The following is an 18,656-nucleotide window of genomic DNA, read 5'->3' on the forward strand; positions in this document are numbered from 1 at the left end:
GGCCTGTTTTAGTGCCTGCAGTAGGCATGCAATAAATAAGGAATGAATGAATCTATGATTGACAAAGATGAGAGATAAGTGCGATTTCTCTCTGTGCTTGGTATAAGCTGACATTTAACAACATTAAATCACATTTATAAATAAAATTGACCAGAGCTAATTTTCCATTTTGATGATCACAGTCATCCCTGGAAGCATGATGTACAGAAATGACTCCCGTGCATCACAAATAGCCTTAGGTAGATCCCAGAAACTCCTCACCTTTCTTGGCTTCAGCCTCTAAAAGTAATTAAGGTCAAAAGTTACCAAATTATATTTAGATTTATTTTTAAAAATACCCTTGCCAAAGGAGTTAAAAATTAAAGCCTAACCATTTTTACTAAAAGAGACTTCAGAGCTCGGTGTGGTGGCACATTCCTGTAATCTCAACACTCAGAAGGCTGAGCAGGAGGATCACCATTAGTTTGAAGCTAACCTAGGTACATAGTGAGTTCAAGGCCAGCTTGAACTACATAGCAAGACGCTGTCTCAAAACAAACAAACAAACAAAGACATCAGAATAGGAATAGACAAATTTCTGTGAAAGTCAATGTCAAAGGGAGAAGGAGGTAAATATTTATGAGGATCCACTGTGTTGCAGACACACTAGCTGATTGAGAGCAGCCCATGGGATGCCAATATCATAAAAACTCAGAAAGTACTGCTGCATGGCAAACGTGGGAATGGGAGGGCTGGAAAGGAGAGTGCCTCACATGTAAGTAGTCATGAGTGGCGTGTTGAAATTATCTTTTTAAATGTGAAAGACAATATCTGGAAGAGACAAGCATGAACTGGGTTAGCAATGGGGAGAACAGGAGATGAAAACATAAAGCTGCACGTACAGGGTTGTCAGGTAGGACAATCAAGAGAATAAGAAAAAAGCAAGGTATGAAGCCACTGCACAGCTAGAAAGCTAGATCATGGATACATGGTGTTCAACTGTGTATTTTTTATGAGTGCTAATTGCTTCAAAAGAAGTCACAGTCTTTAAAGGACCTCGGCTATATTTGTCAAAAACCTTCCAGGGAAATATCACTATTATTAAGCTGAATGTTTACTCTATGCCAGGCCCTCCATTGAACACTTTAAGTGCAATCTCTCTAACTCTCATAACAATCTTAGTCTCGGAAAATTCCTGTACAACAAATATGAAAACTAAAGTCAAATGAGTTTTCTCAGTTACAAAGGATCCCACAAATTATAAATGGAGAGATTGTTGCATTATTAATTTTTTGTTTTCAGGGTCAAATAGTTTAAAGAAAAAAGATTTTCTGACCTACTTTTTCTCTTCCTGTAGGCCACTGTAGATAGTCAGATGAACTGACCAGATCAAATTACAGTAAAATTCAAACAAATTTAAGAATACATGTAAGTTTATAATTTCATTAAATCAATGGTACTATGCAAAAATTCTTAGTTTATAAATAGTGCCTTCATAAATTCATTCCAATAAACACCATTCACTATTTACAATCCCCAAGCTAGAGACAAAACACACATAGCAGTTCCCCAGCTACACATATAATACACTTAATCTTCAGTGTAACTGTCCAAATATGGGTTTTACTTTCTGAGACTAAGGGTATATATTACTAAGAACATATCCTGGGGAGGAGTGAAGCAGAGAGAAAGAAACAGGAGGATTTTCTGAGTCAGCTAGAAAAAAGTTCCTAATGACAAATTAGCTGGGTTCCCAAAGTTTGTAAATTGCTATTGATATTCAAATTTAATTTAAAAACAAAGGAAAAGAAAAAAAGACACGTGGTGGTTTAGTTTCCAAATAGCCAACAAGGTTTATTTAAGTGGTAATTTCATTCACAGTTATTTTTTATTTGACCCCTGCCATCCTTGACCTGTAGAGTTTTTCCTTTTCCTTTTTTTCAGTTTTTTTTTTTTTTTTGGTTATTTGAACAAATTACTTACCTACTGTATGCCTCTCTATAAAATTAGGGTAATCATAATGTTTACTTTATCCTGAGATATATTCAATAAATAATAGTGATTACTACTACTTTTATTCTTGTATTATTATTATCTCTCTTAGGTTGGTGTATTCATTCATTTTGTGTTGCCAGAATAGAATATTTGATGCTCAGAAGTTATAAAGAAAAGAGGTTTATTTAGCTCACAGTCTTGGAGGCTAAAATTCCAAGATGACATGGGCTCTGTTCCACCTCTGGTAAGGGCTGCCGTAGTTACCTTACAACATGTCAGAATCATATGGTTTGAATTTTAAATATCTCCCAATATTAAAGGCTTGATCCCAGGGTAGTGACATTGGGAAAGGCTGGAAACTTTGAGAGGAGGAGCCTTTTGGGAAGTCCCTGGGTCAAAGTGGCTTCCCTTAGGTTCTCAAAGAGGACAGTTGGATCCCAATCCCTTCTTCTTTCCCTCTTTGGCTTTCTGAATCATTAGGTGAGTAGTATTGTTCCATCACATGCTCCTACCATGATATGCTGCCTCACTGCGGCTGAAAGCAGTGGGGTCAATTGATCATGGACTGGAGTCTTCAAATTGTGAGCCAAAATAACTCCTTTCTCTTCATAAATTGATTATTTCAAGTATTTTGTTACAGTCATGGGAAAGTAGCTAATACACACAGAGAAACATAAAAGGAATTGGCTGTATCAGAAAGGGTTAAGTGATGGGTAGCCTTGATTTGTAACAACCTGCTCTCCTGAGAAAAAAGCTACTTGTGGACCAGCACTTATCACTTCCAAGGGAGAGTGGTACCTTCAATGACCTAATTACCTTCCCCTAGGGCCATATTGGGGATCAAGCCTCCAGCAAATGAAGCTTTGAGGGCCTCACTCAAGCTGTATTCAAGCCATAGCAATTGGTTAACCTTCCCACCCACTCCCCATCAAGGCAAAATCCTAGACAAGGATTCATGTGATAACAATTTATTCAGGAAGTGTTCCCTGGAAAAAACAGTAAGGGAGTAAAGGAATGGAACTGAGAAGGAAAGGAACCTGAGCCAAGGCACAATCTCCATTTTGATGCAAATTCAGAAGGGAGACAGGAGGCAGTGTTGTCCCAGTCAGGGGCTATGAGAGCTAGAGTATTAGTTCTCATACCCATAGTCATTAAGGTGGGAGTTCCTGGAGATTTAATGTTTGAAAAGTAAAGTACGTTCCATGAGCTCAGGGCAGCCCCATTAAGAAATAAAGAAATCTGAGGCAATGAATCAAAGCATTGATGACATCTACTACATCAGCAGCAGCACCCCTCCCCCCATAAAACACACAAATCCATATTGGGTGAAAGGCATTGGGATAGGTCCTGGAGATTAAGAACTTTAAAATAAAGTCCCTGCTCTTCTATACCTTAGAATCATTTTAAAGAGACCAGATCAACACACAAAGGTAAAAGAAGTATATGCTAAGTGCCAAATGAGTGTAAAAGGTAGATTTTAGAGGAGTGTATTGGCATTGGGTGATAAGGAAAGATTCTGACAATACTGAGTTGGCTCTCAAAAATGGTTAGGATAATGCTCCTAGGGCAGAGAAGCTGAGCCAGTCCCAGCACCCAGAAGGAAGCTCCCCTGCTGCCATCCCATGCTCCTAGGGCAGAGAAGGTGAGCTGCGCAGGCACCAGAAACAACCCCCACCCCCATGGAAATGAGAAGACATGTAAATAAGCCTCAAAAACAGACTTCCGGATCACCTACAGCAACGCCAAAGGGAAACGAGATGGAATAATCTGATACTCAACCACCTGGACTCTCTGAACTGGCAACAAAAGAGGATCTGGGAAAAATGAAATCAGAAATAATTACTCAGATAACAGCAAAGATTGTGCTCATGGTGCAACACATGATTAATAAATCTAGAGAGGACACAGATAAAAAAAAAATAGAGGATCTGAGGAACATGATGGAATCCCAACATAGGAAACAAATAGAATCCATAAAACAGATACAAACAGATTTCCAGGAGATTAAAAACTCTGTCGAAAGTCTGTGCAGCAGAATGAACTAATGTGAGGATAGAATTTCAGATATAGAAGATAAGATTGCAATTAGTGACCAGGAAAAGAAAAATTGCTTTAAAATTGTAAGGGAACAGGAGAAATCAATCCAGCAGCTGCTAGACGATCCAAAGAAGAATAACATAAGACTGACTGGAGTCAATGAAGAAAGAGGAGAGAGTGCAGATGACATAAAAAAAATCTCTTCACAGAAGTGATGGCAGAAAACGTCCCAAGGAGGGGAAAAGAACTTGACATACAGATAAGTGAGGTGTATATGACTCCAAATAGCCTTGATCAAAAAAAATCTACACATAGGCATATAATAGTTAGGATTCCAGAAATTCAACAGAAGAACAAAATTCTACCAGCAGTGAGAGAAAAGAAGCAAATCACATACAAAGGAAAGCCCATCAGAATCACAGCAGACTTCTCAACTCAAACCCTCAAGACAAGAAGAGCTTGGAGTGATGTATTTCAAGCCCTAAAGGAAAACAGCTTCCAACCCAGATTGATGTACCCTGAGAAACTATCTTTCAAAATTGATGGAGAAATAAGATACTTTCATGATAAAGACCACCTCAGGAACTTCATGAATACCAAACTGGCACTCCAAAAAATTTTAGACAATACCCTAGGAAAAGACAATGAGGATCACAACCCCAGGAAACCCAGCAGAATGAATACATTGGGCATGACAAATTAAATGCAAGGGGGAGAATCCAACAAAAAGAAAAAGTCATGACAAGGCTTTTAAAACTTCTAACTTCATCTCCCTAATGAGTGCATAATTCAAACTTGTTATTGTACTGATTAGTATTTTTCTGATTCTAGAGTTGCACACATTTCCTTGTGCTATACTGGCTATTTATCATCTTCTTATTTCTACTTTTTAATTGGGTTGTCTATTAATGAGCTGTAAGAGTTCTTTATAGATTCTGGTCATAGGTTATATGCATTGTAAATATGGTCTGTTTAAGGACTGCTTTTCTTTTTTTGGTACTGGGGATCGAACTCAGGTCCTTGCACTTGCATAGCAGGCATCGAAACCACTGAGCTAAATCCCTGGCCCTACTTTTCATTTTAATGATGTCATTTAAAGTTCTACATTTTGATGGAATCTCATTTATCAATTTTTTTCTTTTATACATCATGTTTTTTATATCCTAGGTAGTTCTTGCCTACCTTAAATTCATAAACGTTTTCTCTTATAATTTCTTCTTAAAGTTTTATACTTTTAGGCTTTCATATTTAGGTTCATAGATCCCTTCAAGTTATTTTCGTGTATGGAAATAAAAGGTTGAGTTTAATTTTTTCTATATGAATACCAGGTGTTCTAGTGCCATTTGCTGAAGACATTATCTCTTCCTCGGCTCTTGAATTGAGTTTATATTGTATAAAATGCTAATGTTAAATAATCTTTCAAAACTCAGTGGACCATATATGTGTGGTTCTATTTCTAGATTCTCTGTTTTATTCCAATGATCTATATGTCTTTCCTTACACCAACACTGCCTTGATTACTGCAGCGTTAGAAGAAGTCTTAAAATTAGGTACTAAACATCTTCCAACAATGTTTCTTGTTTGTTTGGTTTTTGTTTTTTAACTTTTCTAGGTCCTTTATACTCCTACGTAACTTTTAAATTTCAATATCCAATTCTTCATTTATGGCAAGTATACACAGACCTGAATTTTTATATATACCTTGTGTTTTCTAATCCTGCTAAATTCAAATACAAGTTCTAGGGGCTCCTAGAGATTTCTTAGTATTTTCTCTGTAAATGATCATTTCATCTACATATAAAGATTTTGCTTCTACCTTGCCAGTCCTATCCTAATTGTGTCATTTTATTGCCAGACTATTTTGGTTGGGCCTAGGTTTCAAAGTTTAATGGAAAGATAAAGAGTAAGCATATCTGCCCTTGTTCCCCATCTTAAGGAGAAAGCATTGTATCTTCTCCGTTCATATAAGGCATTCTCACTGGAAGTATGGAGAACATGACTTTAATCTGTTGAGAAGGTTCTGTTCTACTTCTAGTCTCCTGATAGCTTTTTACCATGAACAGGTGTGGAATTTAGTCCAATACTTTTTCTCCAACTAGTGGCAGGATCATATGGCTTTTTCCTTTCCTCTGTTAAAATGATGACTTTTGGGGGTGGATCTTCCAATGCTGAACCAACACTGCCATCCCTATAACAAAACCACTTTCTACATCCTGCCAGATCTGACTTCTAATAGTTTGTTTTGTTAAACAGATTTCTATCTATGTTCATTCTTTTCTCTTCTATTATCTTTATCCAGTTTTAGGATTAGCACAATGTTGAGTTCCTAAAATGAGGGGAGAAGTGTTCCTTCTTTTTTCTGCTTTAATTGTTTTTTATAATTTATCAGTTAAAATGTATATGTGCCTGTTGTTGTCATATAGGTAGGTTTTTCAAGCTAGGAATATACTTTCTTTAATAGGTGCTATTGAAATTTTATATTTCCTCCAGAGTTAGTTTCATTAATTTGTCTTCCAAGGTACTTCTTAGAAGTTGTCAAATTTATTTCAAAAAAGATTTTTGTAATATGCTTTCTATATCCTTTTAAATTCTGTAAAATCTGTGGTTATGTCTCCTAGATCTTGATATTGTAATTTAAAAAATGTATAATTAATATTGTGTAACAGGAAGAAAGGTCTAAAGGAGCAGGGGAAGTGGGAGGGGTAGAGGAAAGGAAAAAAGGGAAAAGGAAAAATATGACAAAAGGAAAAAAATGGAAACAAACTCTGCAAATAGGGAAAGGTGGAGGGGGTGAAGGGAGGTCAGGGGAATGGAGATAAAAATAAGAACCAAGATACTCATGTAAGGGTACAAGATCCCAATGATGAATGTAACTGTATTTTATACCTAAAATGTACCAATAAACTTAATGGGTGAAAAAATGGTTAGGATTTAGATGAATAAAGAAGAGAAGTGGTGTGTTGATGAGGAAAACAGTGGAATGATGAATATTATAGGGGAAATCAATTAACTTGTTTGACTATAGTCATTCTCAACTCTGAATGCACATCAGAAAAACAGCCTCCCCTCTGCCCCAATGAATGCTTTATCTACATGGTCTTGGACCTCCATATTTTGTACACCATCCTGAGCTCTTTTCAGGCTCCAGTCCTATGTAGTTTACCCTGGCTCTTCCTACCACCTCTGGCCAAGAACTTCCTCTCTTCTGGGGTGGGCCATGAACTCCCAGGAGAGAGAATATGGGATCTAGGCAGAGAGAGGGAAGCTCTGCCTGAGTTTGGCACTATGCATGCTGGTCAGAACAGCAAAAGGCTTTTGTCTCACTCTGCTAAGTGCACTGTTCTTGAGCCAACAGATGAGCAAAGAAAATGAGTGAGGCAATAGTCATTTCCACTTCAACTCTGCTACCTTATGGTGTAGCCTTTCCGTCCTTGGGGAGTGGGATCTTGCCCTTTTTTCTCTTCTTTTTCTGGTGCTTTGGTGAATCACCTTACTTCTGGGTCTTCATGTAGTACACAAGTGAGGAAGAAAGAAGACTTAAATTCACAGTTAAAATGAACAGAATTGCAGCTCTTCTGCGGCAGCAGGCCTCAAGATTCTTTTCCCTGCTTCCCCTGAAATAGTCAGAAGAAAGGTGAAGACTAGACAGCACCTCAAAAACTGTATTCCTTTGGAAACAGTATCATAAAATAGACACTATGATCCTGAGGCTCCCTAGACAATTAGGGACAGTGATCTGCTGCTGTTAGCTTATCCCTTTTCAGGAGAGCTCTTTCTCAGTTTTAACTATTCGATAAAAATAACATTAAAAATTTAAATTACATAAACTTACAAATTATATTAAAAACAAAGATAATAAAGACAAAGATATAACCACACACCTATTAGAATGACCATTATTAAAAAGACAAAAAAAAGTGTTAATGAAAGTACGGAGAAAATGGAACCCTTGCACAGTGTGAGTAGGAATCTAAGTTGGCAAATCCATTGTAGAAAACAGTATGGAAGTGCCTCACGAAATTCAAGATAAAATTACCATATGATCCAGCAGTCCCATTTCTGAGTATATCCAAAAGAAATGATATCAGTGTTTTATGTTTTCTATTTAGATGTCCCCCCTAAAGCCTCATGCGATCAGAGGTGGTAGGGCTTTTTCAGAGGTGGCTGAATCTACAGTGTGTGATGCTGGAATTGATTCATGGTTCAGTGCTAGGCTCAAGGGTGCTAGGATTAAGGGTGTGAGTGCTACCTGCCCAAGTAAAAGGCCAGAAAGACACTGTTAAAGTCACTTGCTTGCTTGCTTTTGCTGTCTTCTGATTGCCATGAACTTCTGTTCTACAATGCCCCTCTGCCAAGCCCCCTGCTTCATGTAGTCAGCCAATTATGGACTGAAACCTTTACAATCAATGGGCTAAATAAACCTTTCTTCCCTTAACTTGTGGATGTTGGGTATTTTGTCTCAGCAACAAGAGGAAAGTAACTAAGACACAGTGTCATGAGGCAAAATCTGTATCTCCATATTCATTGCAGCATTATCACATATAACAAAGATGTGGAAACAACCTAAGTATGTATGCATGAAAAAATATAACTGAAGGAAATCTAGTCATTTGTAACAACATGGATAAACTTGGTAGACATTGTATTAAGTGAAATAAGCCAGATGTAGAAGGACAAATACTCTTTGATCTCACATATATGACATAAAAAAGTCCAATTCATAGAAACAGAGAATAGAAAGGTAATACTAGGGATGAGGGGTGAGGGAAATGAAGAAAAGTTAATTAAAGGATACAAACTCAATTAGAAGATGAATAATTCTGAAAGCCTAAGGTAAGCAGGGGTATGATGGACGTGTTGATTTGGTTGTGTTAATCATTACACAGTGTATACTTATGTCAGATCATCACTGCACATCTTGAATACATAGAGTATTTATCAATTAAATATTTTACAATTTAAAAATAATAAGGAAGAAAGAATTACTAGGATGATTCCTCACGTAACTCCAATATACGCCTAATATAGAAAAATCACTCTTATTGAATGGAAAGCTGTTTATGAGAAACTGGTTAGAAGCTATATTTGAGATATAAAAGAACTTGTATGTGAAAAACTTAGCTGTGTACAGCTAATTATTTTAATCTGATTTAACATTTGTACTACAAACTGCTTTAAAGTATTATCATAAGTTGGGCTGAAGTAAATACAGGTCCTGGATATTAGATGAAGGAATTTGAACTTTATGCTGTAGGCAGTAGAAGATCATGCAGGGTCATTGAAGAGTTTTGAGTAGAGAAATGATTCAAGGGAAACACCATTTTAAAATTTAAACAAGATGTAGGGTTTCAGAGCAAGAAGGACAATATCTGATGGAACTTGACCTTGGCTAGGGGGAAAAGTACTAAGAGGGAAAGAGTTCCAGGAGTTCTGGGCATGGGGTTGCATGGAAACAAAGATCCCTGGGTATCGAGTATCCGGTGGAAGGAGAGGTGACCTAACCATGTTTATGTGCAATAGGAAGAGAGCTAGATGGCAGACAGGAGAAATACATGCCTGTACTGTAACCAGCCAGAAAAGATTTGGCTTCCCTGGGCCTGACTATCTCAGTACAGCTAGATGCAAAGTGAAACATACAGGAACCAGAAGTCAGAAAAACTGAACATGAAACTAAACTGTGTTCCGATAGATTACCTATTACCCTTTTTGTAACAAAATATGTTTGAGCTGAAAAATCAGAAGTAATATGGTTACTTTCAGAAGGTGTTTACTAGTGAGAAAGAAGGACAGGATTATAATAATGATTATCAATTTAAGAGGTAACTTCTTAATACTTACAGACCATGATAGCAGAATTCATCAACAACACGTTTGAGAGATTTTTAGTTGGGGATGCCTTTAACAGGTATGGTGATGAGAATCTTAGTTAAGACAAAGAAAAAAACCTTTAAACCTATTACTGGTATAATTATTTCAGCTATCCTTGCTGAGTATTCATTTAATGAAATTGTCCTGCTGTGGATATTAAGGAAACAAGCACTGAAGGTAGATATTTATTTTTTGAATTATCTTGTCAAAAATTAAATGAAAAATTTCAAGCTAGTGTTATAATGTAAAAGGTTAAATCATGTCATTCCTTACCCAGCTTAAATATCACGGTCTATCATTTTTATTAGTCTCTTGCCAACAATCCTAACCTCCTTTGCTCCATTTTCCTTTCATCATACCCAGCTGGCAAGGCCTCAATCCTGGATGAATCCAACATCTGTCTTTGCCCAGCCTCCACCTGGGCTGTTGAGTGCTGGTGATGAAAATCACACAATGGGGCAAATGGATATTGATACAAATGCATAGCTGCACCTGCAAATGGGTCCTACAATTGGCCAGAAGTCCTACAATGCTATTCTTCCAGCTATCTTTCCCACTCTGCCCAAGGATTTTTTGAAACTTGTGGTCTCTTCAGATATACAGTCATTGTTCTTTTTCCACTTCTTCCCCTCGTTCATAACAAGTGCATTTTTCTTCTGCTTTACAGAAAGAATGAAAGTCATCTGTAAAGAAACTGTATTAGCTTTCAACAGATCAAGAGATGTATGTGTACTCATGCCTATGGAAGACTGAGAAACATGGCCATAGTATCTTGCACTTCCTGCTATCAAGAAGGGGAGTCTATTTGCCTATTCAATGGCCTGGGTTGGTCTTGCGACTTGGTTTAACCAATGGAATGTGGTGGAAGTGATGTGTGAGTCCCATAGCCCATGCCTCAGGAGACCTTTATGCTGTTATAGCATGTCCGCATAATGTAAGGAAGTTTAAGCTTGACTGTTGAGAGAGGAAAGACCATGTACAGAGAGAGGACCAACCAATACCCAGCACCGAGACCATGGAAATGAAAATGAGGTCATTTTAAACTCTTCAGCCTCAGTCCAGCAACTGCCTACAGTTAAGTAATGTCAGGTGACACTATCAGAAACACTTAGCTGAGCCCAGCCAACCTGTGGACTCAGGGGGAAGAGTAAAGCATTGTTGCTTTATGCCGTTTTGATTTGAGGTTATTTGTGGAGCAGCAATAGTCATGCCATAACAATTGCTATACTTTTTTTCTTTTCGGCCTGTTAACTATGACATGTGCCTCCTGTCTGAGGCAATTCTTTTACCAGGCACGGAGGCCATTCCTTCTTGTTATATCGTATTAGAGATATAAAGCTATTATCGTCAATATTTCCTTTGCAACTGGTTCCACTGAATCAGCAGTGAAACACTTCCTTCTCCCCTGACTAATATTTCCTTCAAACTCATGTCTACCTCCAAAGATAGCCCCCTCTTTGACATTGAATTATATGGTACAGGCCTTATTTTTCATTTGCTCACCAGAGCTAATGTTGTGAATGAGAAGAAAAATAGCTAACATACATTGAACACTTGCCATGTGCTAGGCACAATTCTAAATAGTTTGCGTATCTTATAAACTCACTTAACCCTGACAAGGACCAATTACTACTAGAATTCCATTTTTACAGAGAAGAAAACTGTGACAAAATTAAATAAAGTAGCTTTCCCTGTTAAGATAGGAACAAGTTCAAATACAGAGCCCACATACGTGGTTACGGAGGTGGTTCTCTTAACCATTCTGCTGTTAAGTGTACCTTCCTGCCTGTCCTTTTCCTCACTTCAAACTCTTCAATCCAACATAGCCTAGGCTTCAATTCCCCACTTCACCATTACAACATCATTACAGGGCCAGGGATTTAGCTCAGTGGTTCTGCTGCCTGCCTCGAAAGGGCAAGTTCCGGAGTTCGATCCCCGGTACCAAGAAAAAAAAAGGTGCTATGTAGATTTTGGGCCGGGGATTTAGCTCAGTGGTTTTGCCACCTGCTGTGTAAGCGCAAGGACCCGGGTTCGATCCCTGGTACCAAAAAAACCCCAACCCCCCCCCAAAAAACAATGCTACTTTCTATAGCAGTGATGACAACATCATTACTCTTGTCAGTGTTAATAATCATCTGCATATCAATAAGTCATGCTTTCTCAATGGGACAGTGTTACCTACAAGAGGGCAAAGGCTGGTTATTTAAAAATCTTAAGATATTACAATGATTTGTGCCCTTCTAAAGTCCCATAGCACAAAAACAAATTGTGGTATTAACATTGCGTGGAGGTGGACAGTTAGGTACAAAAGAAGTCTAAAAATGTTCCTTAGGGAGAAATAATTTTACAAGAGGTTGAGAACTACTGTGATAAAATTGACAGCAATAGCTTTTCTTGTTTGGTTTCTTGGTGCCATTCAGCATTATAGACAATCCTTCCTTTTCAAAAGTGAATTCTTCTCTTGGCTTTTGTGACACCATATACCCTGATTTGCCAAATGACCTCCAGCCTCTTCCTGTCAGTTTTCCCTCTACTCAGCCTTTGAATGTTGTAGGTCCTCAGAGACTTACTCTTTTCACACTGTAACACATTTTGTGGGTAATCTAATCAACTCTTACAGCTGCTGACTTCTAAATTAATCCCAGCCCTAATACTAATCCTTCAGACACCCAAATCACCTACCCGATAAGTATGTTCTCTTAGATTCCTGAGACAGCTGATGTTTGACATCTCCAAAATGAAATTCTTGCTCCCCCCCTTTAAGCTTATCCCTCTCAAAATCTTCCCCATCTCAGTAAATGGTATCATCTTCAGGAATTGTCTTGACACCTTTTATTTTCTTTTACTCCCCTAACTTGTCTCTGAAAATCCATTCTTTACATCTCAGCCAAGATCATCTTTTTTCTTTAAAACTTTTTAAATTGGCACATAATTGTACATGTTTGTGAGTACAGTGTGATAATTTGAATGGTCAAATTAAGGTAATACTATTTATATCTCCCTAAACATTGATCATTTAAATTTTTTTTTCATTTTTTATTAGTACATGTTTGCAATTCATAGTTTACAATCATCTTGGGTGTGTCTACATGTGCATATTACAGCTTGTTTCTTCTTTTTAACCCCCTCTCCCTTCCTACTCTCTCCCCCATCCTCCACCTATCCCCTTTTTCAGATTTGTTGGTATTATTTGTCTTAGCACATGTTATGGCCGATAGTGTTTATATTAATTGGGGTTATTAGGTTCCCTTATATGGCATATTTTTATTCTTCTAATTTCCCCTTCTCCTCTTCCTGACATAGCTATTCCCAAAGATCCCCAAAGCATCTTCCCCAAAGAATTTAAGTCACCAAACTACAGCAATACTTATGTTTATAGCAGCATAATTCATAATAGCTAAATCCTGGAAGCAGCCTGTATACCCATCAATAGACGATTGGATAAATAAAATGTGGTTGTCTATATACAGTGGAATACTACTCAGCTATAAAAAATGACAAATTTGAGACATTAATAGGAAAATGAATGCACCTGGAAAATATAATGTTGAGAGAAATAAATCAGATGCATAAGGGTCAATGCCATATATATCTCTCATTTGAGTGAGACAAAATACAAAGAGAATGATATAGGATGGATAGAAAGGGACAAGGGATCTTTTGCAATAGGGAAATGGTCCAAGGGAACAAGGGTGAGGGGTGAGGAAGAGGGGAAAGGGAAATAAGTTGATCATTTCTTTGTTTGGAAAAAAATTTTTTTTAGTAATGAGGAGGATTGAATCCAGGGCCTTTGCATTGAGCTACATTCTGGACCTTTTTCATTCTTTATTCTGAGATAGCATCTCACTAAGTTGCCCAGACTAGGCTGGAACTTGCTATTCTCCTGTATCAGCCTCCCAGAGTGCTGGAATTATGGGCATGCACCACCATGCCCGTCTAGGGTTGAGAACTTCTAAACTCCTGTCTTCTAGCTTTTATAAAATACAAAATAAATTATTGTAAACTGAGGCCACCGTAATGTACTGGAGAGCAGAACTCATTCCTTCTATGTAATTGCATTTTGGTATTCATTACTGGACCTCTCTCTATTATCCAGGACATCCCTTTTAAAGCATAAACCATGTCTGGTCACTCCTCTCTCCACAACTTTCCAATGGTTTCCTATTGTTCTAACAAAATTGAACCCTCTCACTGTAGTCCGAAAGGTCTTATATGATCTGGACCCTGTCCGCCTCTCTGTCCTCACTTCATACAACCCCTCCCTTGCTCATGACGCTCTTTTCCCACAAAACTCTTTCTCCGTTCTAGCTGAAAGCCTCTGGGCTTGCTATGTGTTTGATATGCTGGGACTTTGCTTTCTCATTTTACCAGGTTTTCCTCCTCAACATTCAGGTCTCAGGTTAAGCATCACTCCTCAGAAAAACCTTGGTCATCTACCAACATGAAGTCATCAACCCTGGTCCCACTTCCTATCACATTGCCCTGATTTATTTCCTTTATAACAATAACAGCTTCTTACTTTTCTTACAGGCTCTCTACCCTACCTTCTTTGTTTCTTCTGACAAAGGAGCTCTCGTATTCTTACATTTCCCTGTCCCTCTGACCACACTTGTTTGGCCCAGAATAGCCTTGATCCAGCCGGAGTACAGCCTTCCTGTAATTTTCAGAGCTGGAATTGAGAAAAAGTCAACTTCTAATGGCAGACCTTGTCTAATATAAAATTCAGAAACTGCTAATGGTTGTGTTTCCAGAAATGAGTCTACAAGAGCCAATGATGCTCACATGATGATTGGGAGAAAAGTAAGTGATGTTTGAAAGTGCTGTGTGTTTTTTTGTTTGCATTTTTTGGTTGTTTCTAAGATCTAAATTATGCTGTAGATGCTAATGGAATTCATTCAGAAACTTTTGCATCAATATTTTCCTTGAAAAATTAAAAGGCTACATATGCCAAATTAAAGCTCTCCTTTAAAAGAATTAAAAGGCTGGAGTTAATCTAACTTGTACTTTCTTATGTCTAACATGGTGCTCATATGTAGATGCTTCATATGTGTCTTTTGATGATAAAGATGAATATGCCAACTGCAGAGTAGGAGGTTAGATACTTTCCACTAAAAGCATGCTTTGATACTGAATGGGAAAATGGAAGTCAAAATTGTAGAGAGTGGAAGTGATCAAGTGAAAGATCTACTTGGCCTTTAATAGAACATGAAGCACTAAGTTCTGTTGCAAAAAGCACACATTTAGAGGCAAGGTGCAATATGTTGTAAATGACTGTACACCACTTGTATTGTTAGTAAGGTCCATTTTAACCTTTAAAGAAATCAATCCAATGGAACACATTCTAATTAAATATAATTATGTAAACTATGTGCTTGGCACAGTAGGGGATACAGAGATGATTAAGGCAGAGACTCAGTCATTACATTTATTAAAGGGCAGATTTTTTTAAAGTGCATAAGATAAATAATTAAATTACAAGGTAGCTGTGATGTTTCTAAATAAGTAACAAATAAAATGCAATGGTGCCAGGACTGGGGTGGAGGTTCATAGTCAACAAAAGTCTTACTTATTTGCAAGAATCAGGAAAAGTTTCACTACCAAGTTAAGAATATGAGGTGTATTTTGGAGGATGCAAAGGGCTGCAAAGGTCAGAGACAGGATGAGTAAGCAGCTCAGCCTGAAGAGTAGCACAAAGGTGAAGTAGGCATGAAGTGGAAAGGCCTGAAGAAGGAGGCCTGGTAATGAGACAACTGAATGACTGCGAGCATCACTTATCACAGAAATTGTAAAGTTCAGAGGGCAGGATGATATGTTCAGTTTCAGAAATTTTGCTTGAGATAGAAGCAGAATATCCTCTTAGGTGGAACAGGAAGAAATTAAAATATGAGGCTGATTTTTGGTGTGTACATTAACACTGGAGATATTAAATTTAGAATGTAAATAAAACCACATCTTATGCAAAGTAGCCATGAGCATTATTGGGGCATTGTCAGGAACGTGGACTGATGATGGTCACAGGCTCTACAATATGGTGGGAAATAATCATGAGAGAGAGAGAGGGAGAGAGAGGGAGAGAAACATCACTATCACCTGGGGTTGAAAATCATGTTGAAATGACAACTCTTTCCCTAATATGTTCAACTCAAATAACAGTTCCAACTTCCATCCTTCCATCTACAGGAAGTCCATTTTAAACACAGATTTTACTCAAATTTTTATAATAATAATATGTGCCACAGGCCCTTGCTAGCTCATTGCTTTGGCTGTATCCCTTCTTATCATGGAGCTTCTGGTTGCTAATGTCCTCTCTCCTCCAAGCATAGACACAGGCTCCACTGCTAAGACTAAGTTGAAAGCCTCAGGATCACAGCAGGGAAATGTCATGTGGAAAAGAAATTTAAAACTGGATAGTGTTCATTTTAACAGAGGAAAGGAAAAAGCCATATGATCCTGCCACTAGTTGGAGAAAAAGGATTGGACTAAATTCCACACCTGTTCATGGTAAAAGCTATCAGGAGACTAGAAGTAGAACAGAACTTTCTCAATAGATCAAAGACATGTACTCCATACTTCCAGCGAGAATGCCTTATATAAATGGAGAAGATACAATGCTTTCTCCTTAAGGTGGGGAACAAGGGCAGATATGCCTACTCTTCATCTGTCCATTAAACTTTGAAACCTAGGCCCAAACCAAAATAGTCTGGCAATAAAATAACACAATTAGGATAGGATTGGCAAGGGAGAAGCAAAATCTTTATATGTGGATGAAATGATCATTTACAGAGAAAATACTAAGAAATCTCTAGGAGCTCCTAGAACTTGTATTTGAATTTAGCAGGATTAGAAAACACAAGGTATATATAAAAATTCAGGTCTGTGTATACTTGGTATAAATGAAGAATTGGATATTGAAATTTAAAAGTTATGTAGGAGTACAAAGGGCCTAGAAAAGTAAAAAGAAAAAAACCAAAAAACAAACAAACAAAAACAACGGTGTTGGAAGATGTTTAGTACCTAATTTTAAGACTTCTTCTAAAGCTGCAGTAATTAAGGCAGTGTTGGTGTAAGGAAAGACATATAGATCATTGGAATAAAACAGAGAATCTGGAAATAGAACCACATATATATGGTCCACTGAGTTTTGAAAGATTATTTAACATTAGCATTTTATAGAATATAAACTCAATTCAAGAGCTGAGGAAACCTTTCCTCTGTTAAAATGATGACTTTTGGGGGTGGATCTTCCAATGCTGAACCAACACTGCCATCCCTATAACAAAACCACTTTCTACATCCTGCCAGATCTGACTTCTAATAGTTTGTTTTGTTAAACAAATTTCTATGTTCATACTTTTTTCTTCTACTATCTTTATCCAGTTTTAGGATTAGCACAATATTGATTTCCTAAAATGAGGGGAGAAGTGTTCCTTTTTTTCTGCTTTAATTGTTTGATATAATTTATCAGTTAAAATGTATATGATGAGCCTGCTGTTGTCATATAGGTAGGTTTTCAAGCTAGGAATATACTTTCTTTAATAGGTGCTATTCAAATTTTATATTTCCTCCAGAGTTAGTTTCATTAATTTGTCTTCCAAGGTACTTCTCAGAAGTTGTCAAATTTATTTCAAAGCAGATTTTTGTAATATGCTTTCTATATCCTTTTAAATTCTATAAAACCTGTGGTAATGTCTCCTAGGTCTTGATATTTTAATTTTAAAAATATATAATTAATATTGTGTAATAGGAAGTAAAGGTCTAAAGGAGCAGGGGAAGTGGGAGGGGTAGGGGAAAGGAAAGAAGGGAAAAGAAAAAATATGAGAAAAGAAAAAAATGGAAACAAAATCTTTGCAAATAGGGAAGGGTGGAGGGGGTGAAGGGAGGGCAGGGGAAGGGGAAAAAAAATAAGAACCAAGATACTCATGTAATGGTACAAGATCCCAATGATGTATGTAAATGTATTTTATACCTAAAATGTACCAATAAACTTAATGAGGTAAAGGAAAAAAATTAAAAACAAAAACAACAACAACAAAAGAAACTGGATAGTGTTCGATGTTATTGCTCGTAATGCACTGGCTTTCCTGTAGGGGCCCGTAGTGGCTATCTCTCCATAACTTTCCGTCCAGAAACCATATTACAGGGCATACTATACCACCATACCACCATACCACCATATTGGTCCAACCGGGAGTCTAAATTCCTCACTCTTACCTAGTTTAGGGATAAAAGCAGCCCTTTCTTCAGGGAGAAAACCAGAGATCTCCCTTCCTTAGTGTAATGTGAGCTTCCTTTCTTGACCCAAGAGTGTACATAATTAGGACACTAAGTTCCCTTATAGAATTCTTACCTCCATCCAGAATCAGTATAATCAATCACTGAATAATAGAATATTAGGTAAAAGTAACTTACTTTAAATCAGTGGTGAAGTCCCTAATTTACACCAAGGAAACTTATATAAGAAAAGGCACTTTTCAGAATTTTTTTCCACAAAATTTTATCATTAGCATTAGCAAAATGTCTACTTTGATATTTTTGGCATAAAATGTGTATTCACTCAAGTTAAAAATGTTTACTGTGCACCACAATCAAGGCATGATACTAGGTGTTAAGGAAGATGGAAATATGGCTCCCTATAGGAATTTATAATCAAGCAAGGGAAAAAAAATAAAAGGCAAAACAATTTCATTAGTACTACAGGAAGGGTGGGGAAAAATAAGTGTTATGAAGGTTTTAAATTATGAAAGCACGTATTCGCCATTAAACTAGGGAACTTTAGT

Source organism: Heterocephalus glaber, unplaced genomic scaffold, assembly GCF_053883595.1.
Source record: "Heterocephalus glaber isolate CG9 unplaced genomic scaffold, H.glaber_assembly_v1.0 deba00001719, whole genome shotgun sequence".
Taxonomy (NCBI): Eukaryota; Metazoa; Chordata; class Mammalia; order Rodentia; family Bathyergidae; genus Heterocephalus; species Heterocephalus glaber.